The following is a 15,839-nucleotide window of genomic DNA, read 5'->3' on the forward strand; positions in this document are numbered from 1 at the left end:
GACAACTCATACTGCTATTTGTTTTGTGGAAGTGGGGAGAGGGCTTATAATGGGCTGCAACAAACTTTGCAGGCCAGCCTCAATCGTTTTTTTCTTCTGCTCTGGGAAAATAGGCTTTAGTACAATACCTCAACCTTTCAAAAAACTTAACCTTTTAGGAGAACATTTAATTTGCTTTTGCCCTCGTATTTTGGATGCTCATTTACCACCCGTTCCTTTCTTTGCTCTTGTCTCCTCAAGGTCCCCGGAGAAGCATGGGCTTGAGGAGGAGTTGTGGGAAAGGAAGGAAGCACGCAGAGTCCTCTTATGTGAATAAAGTGATTAACAGAAAGTATACAAGAGGCTTCTTCCCCTGTTCACAAAGTAGATTTTCTTCAGAAACTGGCAGAGCTCCCAGACAATTTGCTCTGGGGACAGACTCTGGCTAAACTGCTGGCAGTGTGGGCCCTGGGGCCTCCAGATGGGTTTGGGAGGCCCTGGGGAGGGAGCACTTACCAAGACGGGAGGAGGGAAGGACTCAGTGCAGCACCGGCAGGGCCAGCGTGGGTCATGCACAGAGCAGGCTAGGTGCTCTCCCAACCACCTCGTTGCCCAGGGCTCTGGGCCACTGACACAGCTGTGGACGGGCTAAGGGGCTGGCGAGGGGAAAAGCTGGCTCCAAGGTCCAAGATGGAGGAACCTGAGTGGTCACAGTGCAGGGAAGGAGTAATGAAGGATGGGGCAGTTCCCATGAGCTGGCCCAGGGCGCAGCCTATTTCAAGCTGCACAGAATAGCTTGAAGGGCAAGGCAACCCTGTCCTCTAGCACCAAGCTAATTGTGTGCTCCTGACACCCTGCCTGGTCCAGGGATCTGAGCAAGCCACAGGGTAGGTTTGGAGAATGATCCAGAGGCAAAAATTGCTGCCATATTCCCTGGGCCCTGCGTTCAGCACTGTCACCACAGCAATGCCCAGCCTGCCCCTTGCAGCTTCTGCTGGATAGTGTTTTCAACACTCACTTACTCTGGAGTACTTCTAATGAACTGGAAATGAGCAGGCACTCCATGAACTGTGATGCGTGTTGGTGGGGAAAGGAGGGGGGAAGGGGACCAAGGCCATTGGCTTCTGAGGCTACTGCCAACTTCCTTGCTAACTTTTAGCTCAGATTAGGGTTCCTGATAGTGAGACTTTAAAAAGTGACTTTCCCCTATGGTAGAACTTGGGAAAGGTCTATGGCCATGAATTATTCAGGACCACCCACTGATTTAGTCCCCAGTGTCTTCCAGATACTCTCATGTGGATTCTTGGCTAGCTTGGATATCAACAGAAAGCGTATGGGACACATTTGCCTCTCTGCTGCCTTAAATGTCCACCAGCCAGGATGCCTTGAGGCTGTTAATAAAGCTGGGAACCGGTGGGCAAGTTAAGCAGGCTAGACTGCTGCTTTTGTCTTTCTCTGCTCTTTCTCCTAATGGAATAGCCTCTGTGTCTGTGTGTACACAACTCATCCCTGATCACTCAAAAAATTCAGAAAATACAGAAAAATGTAAAGAAAACCATCAACTGGAAACAAGCATGGTTGGCCTGATAGCACACATTCCTCATGATTCTTTATACTATATTTTGATGGGAGATGATGGGATGCATATATTTTTATAACCAAATTTTTTTACCCTACAATTTATCACAAATATTATCCTTTCACATTCATAAGTATAGAACTATATTATTATTTTTAACAGCTGTTTAATAACCCAGGATAAAAATGTGCTGTCATCTATTTAATCAATTGCCTGTAGTTAGATGATTTCAGTTACCACCAGATTATTGCTGATGGAAACAAGGGTCTTTATATAAACATCACTGAATCCTTATCAGGTCATTCTCTTCAGATGAATTCTGCAATGTAGAATTGTTGGGTCAAATCTGCTTATCTTTTTAAAGGCACTGATGCATCCTTTCAAAATTTTCCTATCACAAGCAAAGCTCCACTAATATTCCATCCTTCCAAAAATCAATGAAGCCACCCATTTTCCTCCCCTTCCCCTGCCCTGGACACTCAGCATTATGAATCTTTTTCATCTTTTTTAGTCTGATGGTTTTAAACGATAGGTCTTGTTTGCTGTTTGAACTCAGTGTTCAGTGTTTCCTCTTCTCCTCTGTCATCTCTTGGAGTTCTCGATTAGCATCCCCTGCATCAGTGATGAGCATCAGCAGAGCACTACCAGTGTGTGGGCACTGACTGTGCTGAACATCAATGCTTCAGGGGCAGCACCGTCTCAAGTGCTCTGGGGGTGGAGGGACGGCTTGGAGGAATGACAGCTTCAGGGAGGAGGATATGGTTACGTTAGATTTGATGAAATGGTGACAGCAGGATGGGTAGGAAAAGGTCGTCTGATGCAGAGGAAAGAGTATAAGCAAAGTCACCGAGGCCTGTGTTCCAGGGTGACCGAAGCAGGATGGCCAGGCTGATGTGAGCTCTCTGTGCTACACAGTGGAGTTTAGATTAGTCTATAGCAATGAGACAGCTCAAGGAAGGGTTTTAGAGGAGAGCAGTGATCAAATGCATGTTTACAAAGTTCATTTTGGCAGTGGTGTGAAGGAGGAAAGTAAGTGGGAAAGAGCAACTGAAGCAGGAAGACCAATAAGAAGACTGCTGAAATGGTGGAGATGCTGCGAGCTGGAAAGAGGTCAGGGCAGCCAGGCAGGAAGCAGAGGAATGGTGACATGCAATTTCCAAGACTGGTAACTGAGTTGGAGAAGCAGGGGAGTTCAGGAAGAACTGGAACAGAAGGGAAGGTATGAGCTTTTGCAAAAAAATAAAAGGAAGAAAAGATGGATTCCATTTTGAATATGCTATACTTAAGTGACCATTTGACTTTGGATAGATACAGCCAAAGGGGAAGTGTAAATATAGATTTGGGGCCCTGGAGAGCTGCTGTGGCTATGGATACAGGCAAGGGGATTAGGGGCACACAGAATCCACACACTGATTGCCAGGAGCCCGTCCCTAAGGGGTCCCTACACCCCCACACAGGCTAGACAGACAGATGAATGCTTTGTCCTTGTCCTTAGCTTGTGAGCCCCTTTTCTTTCTCTCAGAGGTGTCCAGCTCATTACTAGGAAAGAGTAGATCAAATGTAGCCAATTCATATAAAAACTGGAAAAAAAAATAAGCTTTTTCTCTTACATTACAAACAGTAAGCCTTTGTTTAAAAGGTATTTGTTAACACAAAGAAATGACTTCTTAGTGGTGTGGCAACTGGGTGGGAGAGTTCTGGGGGACCAAAGCCTTTCTGAGCTCTGCCAGGTCATGTCAATAAACCACCATCCAAGCCTGCCCCACATTGGGGGCTCTGCTCCGCTGTTAGAGATCCAAAATTCAAAGCACTGCCAGCCTCTGAAGAAAGCATTTACAACTTTAGTTTGCCTTAAGACAGAGCTTTGCAGCCAGAGACCTACTCCCAGGAGCCAGGTTTAAGCCCCGGGACCTGAAGAGGAACAGGGGGTGCATCCTGGTGCCATCAGCTGGGTGTCTTCTCAGTTATGGTTTGAACAGCTCAATTAAAAGGACAGGGAGTGGCGGTCTAAATTTAAGTAGAAACACAGTAAAACAAATCTGGGTCATTTTAGCCTACTTTGTTCTCTTCAGCATCTTTTGGTTTGTTTGTTTGTTTGTTTGTTTTAATCGGAGATAGTTGCTTTACAATGTTGTGTTAGTTTCTGTTGTACAGCAAAGTGAATCAGCTATATGTATACACATATCCCCTCTTTGTCACCACAGAGCATTTAGTAGATTTCCCTGTGCTATACAGTAGGTTCTCATCGTCAGCATTTTAATATATATTTATCTAGAAAAACTAAAATTGCCTCAGAGAGTCTTCACGGATGGAGTTGTATATCAGCTCTCAGCTTCATTCTTCAGCAGCTGACATTCTAGCTTGTCTTCAGACCCAGAAAACCTTACTCTGACTCAACTAGAAATCACTCTTTTTCACCTTTAATCCTGTCTATTTTTCTCCCTGGCTCCCTTCAAGCCCTCTTTGTTGCATCAAATCAGGGATGCCTACTGCATCTGGAAAAGCAGCTCTGGCTGTGCCCAGGGAATCAGACAGGGACTGCCAACCACACCCACTTCTTCAGTGGACATCATTCCATGCACGTCAGGAAATGAGTGTGCAGTGGATGCACCCCACTTACCAAAACTGATGAATGAGCAAACAGTGCCTCTATTATTTCAGTAGTAAGGACTTAACTAGAAAGGATGTATCTAAAAAACAATATTTTGCTCCATGATTTGTATTACTTCATGGCTTTCCCTGTTATAAATATATGGATGTCATTAACTGCAAGTCAAAAAATGAAAGGTTTCTTAAATAAATTAGGCATCTGAGGTGTAAGGGGATGACACAGAGAACATATCTCATGCATTTATGCAGGGAAGCAACAATGCAGAACGTAGGAATAAATGGCTCCCATCCAGTGCTGAACCTACACAAGATAAACTGTAAAGTAAAGAATCTGCCTGAAATGTGGGAGACACAGGTTCAATCCCTGGGTCGGGAAGATCCCCTGGAGAAGGAAATGACAATCTGCTCCAGTATTCTTGCCTGGAGAACTCCATGGACAGGGGAGCCTGGCAGGCTACAGTCCATGGGATCGCAGAGTTGGACACGACTGAATGCTAACGCTTTCTTTCACTAAACACCTCAAAGGAGGGGGCAAGGCAAGAGGGAACAGGACATGGAGAGATTCCAATCTGCTTTTCAGTCCATAACACAATTCTAAGTCCAAACGGTTAGAGTTCCCAGGCAGAGGAAATGATTTCTACTATGAAGGAGGAAGAGGGAAACTCCCTGGGGCACCAGTTTCTTAATGACAGGCCACCCTGAGAAGCGGGCAAGGCTCCTTTAAGTATTCATGGCAAAAATCCCTGCAGTGTCAAAGATCAAAAGAGCTTTGTAATGTAAGGCAACACTTTTGAGACTGTTGACACTTGCAATAGAAATTAACTTCAAAACAGCTTGCTTCTCTGCTCACTGTATGGGCTTCCAAGTTCAGGGCATGGAAGGTGAGTGACTCACACCTATCTGTGTAAACACAGCATCTTCCATGGCTTCCATGCTGCTTTACCTTCATAAACCTCCTTTCTCTGTTAACTGAATACACAATTACCAAGGCCCTTCAGTGTTCACATAAACAAAAACCACTTCAGAAGTAGCTGAGTAGCACAGAACTCGCTTCCTTCAAAGCTTTTCTCTATACAGACACACTCCATTATAGTACTTTCACCTGTGCGTGCTAAGTCGCTTCAGTCATGTCTGACTCTTTGCGACTTTGTGGATTGTAGCCCGCCAGGTTCCTCTGTCCATGGGATTCTCCGGGCAAGAATTCTGGAGTAGGTTGCCATTCCTTACTCCAGGACGTCTTCCCAACCCAAGGTCTAACCCTTGTCTTACATCTCCTGCACTGGTAGGCAGGTTCTTTGCCACTAGTGCCACCTGGGAAGACTGTTTATTTCTTTAACATTTCCACATTATTTCCCCAAATGTGTAACTGCCATAACCCTTTAAAGTGCAACACCAGCAACATTTGGGTAGATTTTAAAAGACACAGTTGTGAATGTGAGCTGCTGCTTCCTTCTCACCGTTGCAAACTTGGTGCTTTCACATGTCATTAATCTCGAAACAGCAGCAGCAGAACCAGAGTGGCTGTTTTCTGCTGGGATCTGTGTGTTCTCCACCGGGGTGACAGTGAGCCCTGCCAAGTTCTTCTGAGACACAGTACACTCTGGTCAACATTCAGGACTACCAAGCCATTATTATAATAATATATCAGAAGATTTTCAACTTAACAAGCTCACTTCAGATACGAGAATCAAATAAAATCACTAGGAAAAAAAAATAAATAAATCCCTCCCTATCTATTTGTCCTAAATGGGAAAGCTGATGGCCAAAGAAAAGTCGGGGTTCTAGAAGAAGAGTTTCTACAGAAAATCCAAAGGGCCAAACACCGGGGAAAAATATACGGACTCTGGGATGCTGCCCTGATTCCTTCTGCACCCCAGGCCTTGTTTTCCCGGATTTTCGTTGTTTCTCCTGCTGTCCCTGTGTGTACACAGCTGTGCAACAGTGATCACAAGTGATGACAAGCATAGCCCACAGAGCCAAGCTGCCCAGGCCCAGGACCAGGCTTCTTTCCTCTGTGACCTTGGGCCATTAACTAGTTTCTCTGTGCCTTATTTCTTCATCTGTAAAATGGGCTGCTTTGAGGATTAAATGAGAGAACACAGTGGCTGTCTTTTGCACAATGTCTGATATTAGACATAATCTGTTCTCTCTGCTCCACCCTTGGTCTTTGTTAGGCTGTGACAAGAACATGGATGGATCTTTCTAAATATGAAATAAGAGCAACTTTGGAACCAAATTCCAGTGTCTGCCTGTGGGGATTGGGGCAGATTTAGAGCAGTAGTACTATGCTAAAAAATGCTTTATGTATAAATCCTCTCATGTAATCCATAAGATACCTATAGAAGATTTACATTAGCTATTCTTCAACTAAACATTCCTCCCAGGACCCTTGCTCTTGTGTAACGCCTCCCATATTGACTCTGGACTTGGTCACATGCTTACTCTGGCCAATGGGACCAAGAAATGTAGATTAGTAGAAATTTGGTAAATGCTTATACACTAAATCTTGTACCTTTAGAAGGCTGCCACCTCCATGTCACAAAGTCTAGCCTCCTTAAGGATGCAAGAGCACAGGGAGAAAGAGGCCGTGTTGATCCCCACCGCTCGCTGGTTTTCCAGCTGAAGGTAGTTAACCTGAACAAGCCCAGGTAACACCAGCAATTAAAAGAGCCAGTCAATGTCTCACAAAATCATGAGAAGCAATAAATTATTGTTGTCACCAAGTTTTAGGGTTATTTGTTACTCTGCAAAAAATAACTAAAACAGAAATTAGTGAGTACAGTGATTCCATAACAGAAACTTAAAAACATGAAGCACTGGCTTTGGGACTAGATAGTTGGCAGAGGCTGAAAGGGCAGTTAGGAATTTCTTTTTGGAGGCTGAAAATGGGCCACCTGAGTTGCTCAAACAATCTTCAAAACTATAATCTATAGTAATTTGTAAGGCAAAAAACAAATATCTAATAAATTTGTGGGTCTGAGCTAAAGAAATTTTCAGGCATAATGCTAGAAGTGCCAATAGATTTTTTTTTTAAATTTTGCTTTAAAAGGTACGCAAAGAGAAAAGGATGAGTAAAAGAAGGAACCAGTGAGTTTAAAAGCAGAATTTAGAGGAAATTGGGAGGACCTAGGACTTGCTGGGTTTAGAAATAAAACTGTTCCTTATTTCCATCCTCTCCAGATGGCAACAGATTCTCAACATAAGAAATGGTCTCAGAGTAAAGATTACTCGAGATTGTGGCTGTAAGACCCTTTATTATGCCCTTTAAAAGACTTTGAGTAGATCTTCTCAACTAGACAAAACAACTTCTAAGAGAAATAGATGCCTAATCTCAAAATAGCTCTGAGTAATCTGGAACTGGGCTGCCCAGTGCAGTAGCCACTAACCACACATGACCATTGCATGCATACTTGAAGTGCAGCTAATCCAAACTGAGAGGTACTTTAAGTGTAAAATATACGCTAGATTTCAAAAAAAGAGTAGGAAAAAAGCAAAATACCTTATTAATAATTATATTGATTACCACATTGAAGTGGTAATATTTTGGATATATTCAGTTAAACAAAATGTATTACTAAAATTACTTCCATTTGTTTCATTATTAAAGTGTGGCTCTTAGAACTTTAAAAAATACGTATGTGGTTCATATTGGTAGCTTACATTATATTTCTATTAGACAGCACTAGTGTATAAAAAGGCCTGTCCCAAGAAGAATCTTAGGTATAGATTTTATTTAATGAAATGAACAATAATGAGGTACATAGAAAATCCATAATGTTTTTAAAGGAATCCTGTCAGATTCAAGTAAGTATCTAAAATGATAGGAGACTTCTAGACCACCCAACTTTCTACAATCAGTATGCAGGCTGAGACAGCTACTTAGCTGCAATTATAGGCTATTTGTATTTTAAAAGAAATGACATCTCAGAAGATGGAGCCAAGAACCAGAAGATTGAATCCAGAGAAAGCTTGCCTGCTTGAGTTGGAAAACCTGATAATATGTGCCCAGATAGATTTCAGAATTGCTATTCTATGGAACAATTACTGCTATTGTCTCCTATTGTGTTATTTTTGAATGGGAATATCTATTGGGGTTACCATGCCCCTGTTTCAACACTTTACGTTGGGTGTATGGTTCAGTTTACAGGCAGAATTTAGAGGAAATACATAGGACTTGTTAGGCCAGAATACTAACCTTAATCTCTGATTGCAGAGGAGCTATCCACGAGAAACCCTGTTTATATCTGTACCAGATTCAGATGACAAGATCATGGCCTTTGAGTCTAATGGGGTCACTGGATGAGATCTCAGGGGTCTTAGGAGGGCAGTGTATTTTTCCTATGGGAGGAATTTAAATAATTGTGACCATTGACCACACATTATTTAAAATTTTCTAATTAAGAGGTAGAGTTTATTCCTCCCACCCTTTGAATCTGGGCTGGTGTTTTTACTTGTTTTGTCCAGTTGAATGTGGTGAAGTGGTGTTGTGCAATATCCCCAAACCTAGACCTTAAGAGGGCTTACAGCTTCTATTCTTGTCTTGGTACTTTGAGAATACCACACACTTACAAAGCTCAAAAGGAAAGGCCACCTCAGCTGTTCCATCCCTTGCTATTTTGTTCACCCCAGATGTGAGGGTGTCACCATCTTAAATCTGCATCTGACTGCAATCAAATGAATAGATCCAGGAAAAACCATAGTAAGAACAACTCAGCTGGACAAAGAATTAATAAATAATAGTAAAAAAAAAAAAAAACCCTGATAAACAATGAATCATTGTTGTTTTCAGCCATTACTGTGAGGTGATTTGTTCTACAGCAACAGATAACTAATATCTATCCACGGTCTAACAAGGAATAGAGTGGAGCAGGTGGGACAGGCTTTCTGACAGAGGTGTCCCTTGGATTCTACTGTGGTTGTGATGCTGTTACTTCCATGTTCTTCAACACATGGGCCTCTCCAAAGTGCTGCTCGCAACATGACAGCTGATTTCCCCCAGAGTTAGCAGACCAGGAGAGGGAGAAAGTAGTCAAAGTGGAAACCACAATATATTTTATCATCACTTCTCCTGTACGCTATTGGTAACACAGACCAGCCCTGATGGAATGTGGGAAGGGACCACTAGGGTGCTAACATCAGGGGACAGGGATCATCAGGGGCCACCCAGGAGGCTGACTACAACATAAACTAGGAAACAGATAAATGTACTTCATATCCTAATCTTCATTTCAAGAGTCTCCAAGAGGCTAGTTTTCCCATATTCTCTATTTCTCCTCTGATCTACTTATTTATCACGAGTTTTACCCATTTCTCTTTACTTTTCAACTTGTCCCTCACCTGTTATCTCCCTCTCCAATTTCATCAAGCCACAGAACATGGCATTTCAGGTCTTCAAGATTCAGTTCAGTCAGTTCAGTTCAGTAGCTCCGTCGTGTCCGACTCTTTGCAACCCCATGAATCGCAGCACGCCAGGCCTCCCTGTCCATCACCGAAACTCATGTCCATCAAGTAGGTGATGCAATCCAGCCATCTCATCCTCTGTCGTCCCCTTCTCCTTCTGCCCCCAATCCCTCCCAGCATCAGGGTCTTTTCCAATGAGTCAACTCTTCACATGAGGTGGCCAAAGTATTGGAGTTTCAGCTTTAGCATCAGTTCTTCCAATGAACACCCAGGACTGATCTCCTTTAGGATGGACTGGTTGAATCTCCTTGCAGTCCAAGGGACTCTCGAGAGTCTTCTCCAACCACAGTTAAAAAGCATCAATTCTTCGGCACTCAGCTTTCTTCACAGTCCAACTCTCACATCCATACATGACCACTGGAAAAACCATAGCCTTGACTAGACGGACCTTTGTTGGCAAAGTAATGTCTCTGCTTTTTAATGTGCTATCTAGGTTGGTCATAACTTTCCTTCCAAGATTGGCTGAAGGCAATTGAGGCAGTTAGCTGACTCAGCGGGGTCCTCAGGTAGAGGCCTCAGTGATGGGAAGAGAGACCCTCCAACATTAGGACTCCTAAAACTTTTGCAGAGGAGAACTATAAATGATCTCAGCTCAGTAAAAAGCAGGCCAACATGGAACTGTGAGGAAACAAGTCCCTCTGTTTGTTGCTGATGACAGTGTAAGGTTTCTGAGGAAAGCAATCTTTTCAGCGATTTGTTATAAATATTTCATTCACTAATGTCCTCTTTGGAAAACATAACCTCCAAATACAACAATAACAATGACAAATAGAAAAAGTGATTTTGAACCATCTCAAATCCTCAATAACAAGAAATTGCCCTGTGAAACAGGACAGAAAACGATATTAGCATAGGTGTTAAGCCTGTCATTTCATTGACACTGACCTGTGTCTATGGAATAAAACTATGCTAGAAACACAAAGTAGGGCATATGTAAGTAAAGACACATTGCTAAGATCAAGGTCTGGAAAATCAAAGGTGATACAAGTAGATTACAGTTGATTAGGATCTTGGCCGTTAAACCTTTTCATGGGAAGACTATTTCCTCAGGAAGTCATTCATCTCTGAGATGAGTAGGAAACTATTAAATCTTAATAAAAGCTGGTTTCCATTAACCCAAGCAACACCCTCTGAGTCTTGGTTTCCTTGTTCATCCAATAGCTGTCACATACTTAAGTCTCGGAAGACTAGACGAGATCAACAATCTGAGTCCATCCTCTCCACTGGGAAGGGGTTTTGAATCCAGGTGGAAGCAGTGCGGAATAAATGAAGCAACCTGGGCTTTGCATTCTGCCTTGTGTTTGTGTTACACCCCCACCATACTTACTAACTTAACTCTTTTTGACTCTCGGTTTCTTCAGCTGAAAATGGGCCTTTTTACCTTGCCTGGTTCTGTTGTGATTCCCTTCTTCAGGGGATCTTCTGGACACAGGAATTGAAACTGGGTCTCTTGAATTGCAAGCAGATTCTTTACCACCAGAGAAGCTCAGCATATGTCAGAGGTTACTAGAATACTCAGCACATAGTAGGTGCTCAATTAATATTAGCTCCCTTCCTTTTTGTTACCTCAAATCTGCAACCCTTTCAATCTCTCCTAATAAAATGAAATACAAAGGAAACCCTTTGAAACTGGAAACAAGCAAGTTAAGGCCAAATCTCAAAAAAAGTGATCTTTTACTAGTTCATTACCAAGTCACACAATAAAAATAGTTTGTAAGTCTAAGGGGATGAGGTCTTGCTGTCCTGCTCTAGTTAACCAAAGGGGCATCAAACAGTTTCTGTGCAGAGGCCTGAAACTGCACAGCTTTCTGATTTGAGCCCTTCCCTGGCATCCTTAGTCTTGGGAGACAGCACAGTTCGCCTACAGGTTGAAAACAAACAGAAAGCGTTCAAGATGTGAGAGTATTCTCCAGAAATAAGTCTGTGACATGACTTGTGAATTGTGGACCCCACGGGTAAACAGACTAGAGACCGCAATCTCTTCCTCAGAGGAATTTCCAATGGTACTAACAGTGGTAGTTGGTGAAACAGAAAACATCCCTATCAGACAACTCTTCCAGCTTCCAGGTTTTGGGGAATATATTAGCTGAAAGTCAAGGAAAGGGAAAGAAGAGGTTATAGACTTTCTCAGACTCCTCTTAAGGCTGGAGTCTGTCTCCAAAAACACCAGCACAGTGGAAGTAAAACATATGCTCCTTTGGAATTAAAGTCAGCCCCAAATAGCAAAGAAAGAACAGGATGCATGACCCTTGTTTGTAAATAAAGACCAAGATAAATGTCGGCTGCCAGACCTCAAAGGAAGGGATGAGAGGCCACTTGCAGAGAGAAGCCACAGGCAGCAGAACGAGCCCTTTGGTCTCCCTGGTGGTCTCTGGCAGACCTTTCCAGAGGCATCACGGAAGAGCAGGGAAGACAAGGGAGCCAGAAGGCCACCTGCCCCAGCACCCTCTTCATAGGTCTGTTTTGCTATCTTCTCTTAGTTAATGTTTAAGTGTTTATAAACTTGATCATCACTCACATCACAGCTGTGGTTGAATGTTTTAGAGTCTGGCAGTCAGATGTAAACCTCCCAACAACAGGTAAATGCTTAAGCCTCAGTTTCCTTGTCTATATCATGGGGATCCCAGCATTCCCTACTTTGTAGGTGGTTGTAGAGAATAAATGAGATCATGTATGTAAAGTGTTTAGCATAGTGGCTGGCACACAGCCAGTGCTCACACATGGTAGGTGCTATTATTATTTTTGTTCTGTTGTTGTTGCTGATTCTGCCCTTGACTTCATCAAGACTGACTCAGACATTTTCCAGAGTGAGGAATCAGGTATTATTGATGTCAACCACAAAAAGCGGCAGCTGTAGGGAGAAGCGAAGAGGAAGGGAGTGTGCCGGTGATGATGCAGTCTTCACATCTATCAGCCCAGTTCTTGAGTCTGTCTCGGCCAGCTTAGACGTTAGCTTCTCAGGACAGAAGAGGCATCAGGGCTGGTCTTCAAGGAGATTCAGTCCCGCTTGCTGAGGGCTCAGGGGCCATTCATGGGCTTCCCTAGTGGCTCAGATGGTAAAGAGTCTGCCCACAAAGTAGGAGGCCTAGGTTCAATCCCTGGAGAAGGGAATGGCAACCCACTCCAGTATTCTTGCCTGGAGAATGGACAGGGGACCCTGGTGGGCTACATACAGTCCATGGGGTCACAAAGAGTCGGACGCAACTGAATGACTAACACACGCGCGCGCACACACACACACACACACACATGGGCCATTCACACATGATATACAATGAAGAAGGTCCCCTGGGAGACATCTGGAGAAGATTCCTCCATTGGGGCAGCAGTTCTGTCCACCCCCCTCCCCACCTCTCTCATTCCCACAGGGTTTGGGGGAGAAAACAGTGCAGAGACGGCATCGCCCCTACTTTGGGGCCAAACATCCTGTCAGGAACCAGCACCTCACTCTCAGCCAGGGAACTCGAGACCCACAGCAGGACCCAAATCAGACAGCAGAGCTCTGCTTGTCCTCGGCCTCGGGACCCCAGATTTTACGGAAGCTGGGAGGCACTGTTTGGTTTCAACAAGTTGTCATGTCCAACTGGAAGACAAGATATGCTTTTCTAGCAGATCAGTACACAAGTAGTTTTGATAACCAGGCCACTTAGAAGCTGTGTTCCAGTAATTTTACTAAATCTTTGGAGTTCTCCTTTTTTTGATAACACAAATAAAAGGAAAGTAAGATAAAGGTTTCTGACTTTTTTCTTAGGTGTTACCAACAAAAAGACAACTCCATAAAGATTACTGAGGGCTTTCTGTCTCATGGTAGACTCTGCCTGCCTGCAATGCAAGAGACATGGGTTCAGTGCTTGGATCAGGAAGATCCTCTGAAGCAGGAAATGGCAACTCACTCCAGTGATCCTGCCAGGATAATAATCCCATGGACAGAGGAGCCTGGTGGGCTACAGTCCATGGGGTCTCAAAGAATCGGACATGACTGAATGACTGAGTACACACACACACACACACTCACACACACACACTCACACACACACACACAAGATTACTGAAGAGCAAATGCAGCATGATATATATATATATGTGTGTGTGTGTATATATATATATATATATATATATATATAGTCCGGGGCCTAGGACAATGCCCAGAATACAGAGGTGCTGAATAATGTTTACATAATAAGTATTCACCGAAGTTCATTTAAAACTAGCCCTGCATCTGAACTTTCCTTGTGATCTACTGCCTAATACTCCACAGTCCCAATGCAGCAGGCCAGGTTCAATTCCTGGTCAGGGAACTAGATCCCATGTGCTGTAACTAAGAATTCACATGCTGCAACAAAGCTGGATGATCCTAAGTGCTGTAACTTAAGATCCAGTACAGACAAATAAAATAAATAAATACTTAAAAAAAAAAAGCCCAGCACTGATCTGTAACTCCATGTATCAGAAGAGTGCCTTCTCTCTCTCACACACACATACAAACATACACATAAAATGGCAAACAATAGGCAACCTCAATATGGTCATTTAAAAAAATAACATAATAACACAATTCACAAATATTTTCTCTGAGAATCGATTCTCTGGTTGCTGACTCTCACTTTGTTTCTTTAAAAAAGATAGACCTGAAAATTCTCATAGAACTCTATTTTGTTCTTTTCTATATTCCCTTTATTCCTTCATTCTATCATGCACACCTCATATTTCATCTTTATAACATTTGGGATCTGGTTATGACAAACTCTGTAACAGCTCATCATATTCCCTCTATGGTCTCTTGTCTAGTTTTACTAAGTTATATCCATTATACAGAAGTACATGACCCCAAAATATATAAAAGTCTTTTTTTGCAACCCAAAGAGTGAGAGTGTAACTGATATGAATGTAACTGACACTTATTTAACATTGATGTCTCCAAATAACTTCCTTTTTAAAAAATGTATGGTAGTGTTTTACAAGAAGTCCATTGATGGGCTCTTGAAAAATTTAGAACAAAACAATGCATCAGAGGGGACCTGTCTTCTGGTCAGATCATCATCTGTGCTTTTGTGAGTGTTCTTAACAAAGTCAACTGTTTGTCTGGAGTATGGGACACTTATGTATGCAAACACACACACTACAAGGGAAAATCCAGAGAATGCAGAGACTGTCTAATTCATCAAGGCATGAATTTGTTCCTGGTACAGCTTCCTTCCTGCAACGGCTATTATATCGGACAACCCAAGCCAACCCCTCCCCCAAAAAGAAATCAATTCTCTCATTAGTCTGGGATGATTGATGGACAGAAATCATATTATTTAAATCCTTTGTTGATTCTATGCCCAATATATTGATACTTAACATGAAATTTGCCTTCAAATTATGCTTTACAAAAAACAAAAGGTAAGAACAACTGTTCGTTTCCTACCTGCTGCTGTAGCCACCAGAAACCAGGCTGCTGCTCTCCAAATGGGGCAGGCTTCAGGATTTAATCTTCAGCTCACTCCCCTGGAACCAGAATCGTCGGAGGAAAACTTTCAATTGCTATGAGCAAGCAGATCGTTTACTTCCAGCCAATTCTTCCTAATTCCCATGGCTTGCTGAGTGCCAGAGTAGGGTGCTTAAGAAAGGATGTCTGGGGATAAAGGCGTAGAGTTTGGGGGAAAAGAGAAGAGAGAGTTCCCAGGGCAAGAATTCACTCACCCAATACCCTTCCTTCAAGCAGAGGGAAGCCTTCTTTTTCAGTTTTAATTTCTCATGGAAGAGCTGCTACTGCATTACTCATAAGTAATTACTACATTGCTCCTTTACAAACAGCAGACATACTTTTTGGGCGAACCTCCAGATTTCTGATGCATGCCTGTACCTGTCCATAAGGATAATGCTGTGCCTGGGAAAATTGAGAGGACAGCAAGCCCGCCCAAAGGGGGGACAAAGTCTAGACTATTAATCAAGTTCCTGAGATAAAATATGCCACAAAAGAAGATCAGAGATTTCTGTGAGCCCCTCCATCCACAGGGCATCCACCTCACTCATGGAATCACCTGGTTAGGACTCAAACTTTATCCAAGTAGATCAGCAGCTACACTTAGTCAAGCTTCAGCTTGTTTGCCCAAGGAGGAAAGGAGGAGCAAGAATTACTATGACAGAAGGAATGTGGTTTTCTTACTTACTATGAGCAGTCAATGTAGGAAAGTTAAAGATGATCGATGTGCAATTACAGCTCCTC

At 43.0% G+C, this 15,839-nt stretch overlaps 1 protein-coding gene across 2 annotated transcripts in view; it reads right to left on the reverse strand.

The window, feature by feature from the left end:
- Positions 1-15,389, reverse strand: part of FRMD6 (FERM domain containing 6) — a 262,617-nt gene extending 247,228 nt beyond the window's left edge. For both annotated transcript variants that reach the window (XM_040226753.1, XM_040226751.1), the window contains exons 1-2: positions 15,314-15,389; positions 15,039-15,118 (exon numbers count right to left, since the gene is read on the reverse strand). The gene's annotated coding sequence lies outside the window, so the exon portion shown is untranslated. The remainder of the gene's footprint in view (positions 1-15,038; positions 15,119-15,313) is intronic.
- Between the last annotated feature and the right edge of the window lie 450 nt (positions 15,390-15,839).

Source organism: Oryx dammah, unplaced genomic scaffold (genome assembly GCF_014754425.2).
Source record: "Oryx dammah isolate SB20612 unplaced genomic scaffold, SCBI_Odam_1.1 HiC_scaffold_26, whole genome shotgun sequence".
In the NCBI taxonomy this organism is placed as follows: Eukaryota; Metazoa; Chordata; class Mammalia; order Artiodactyla; family Bovidae; genus Oryx; species Oryx dammah.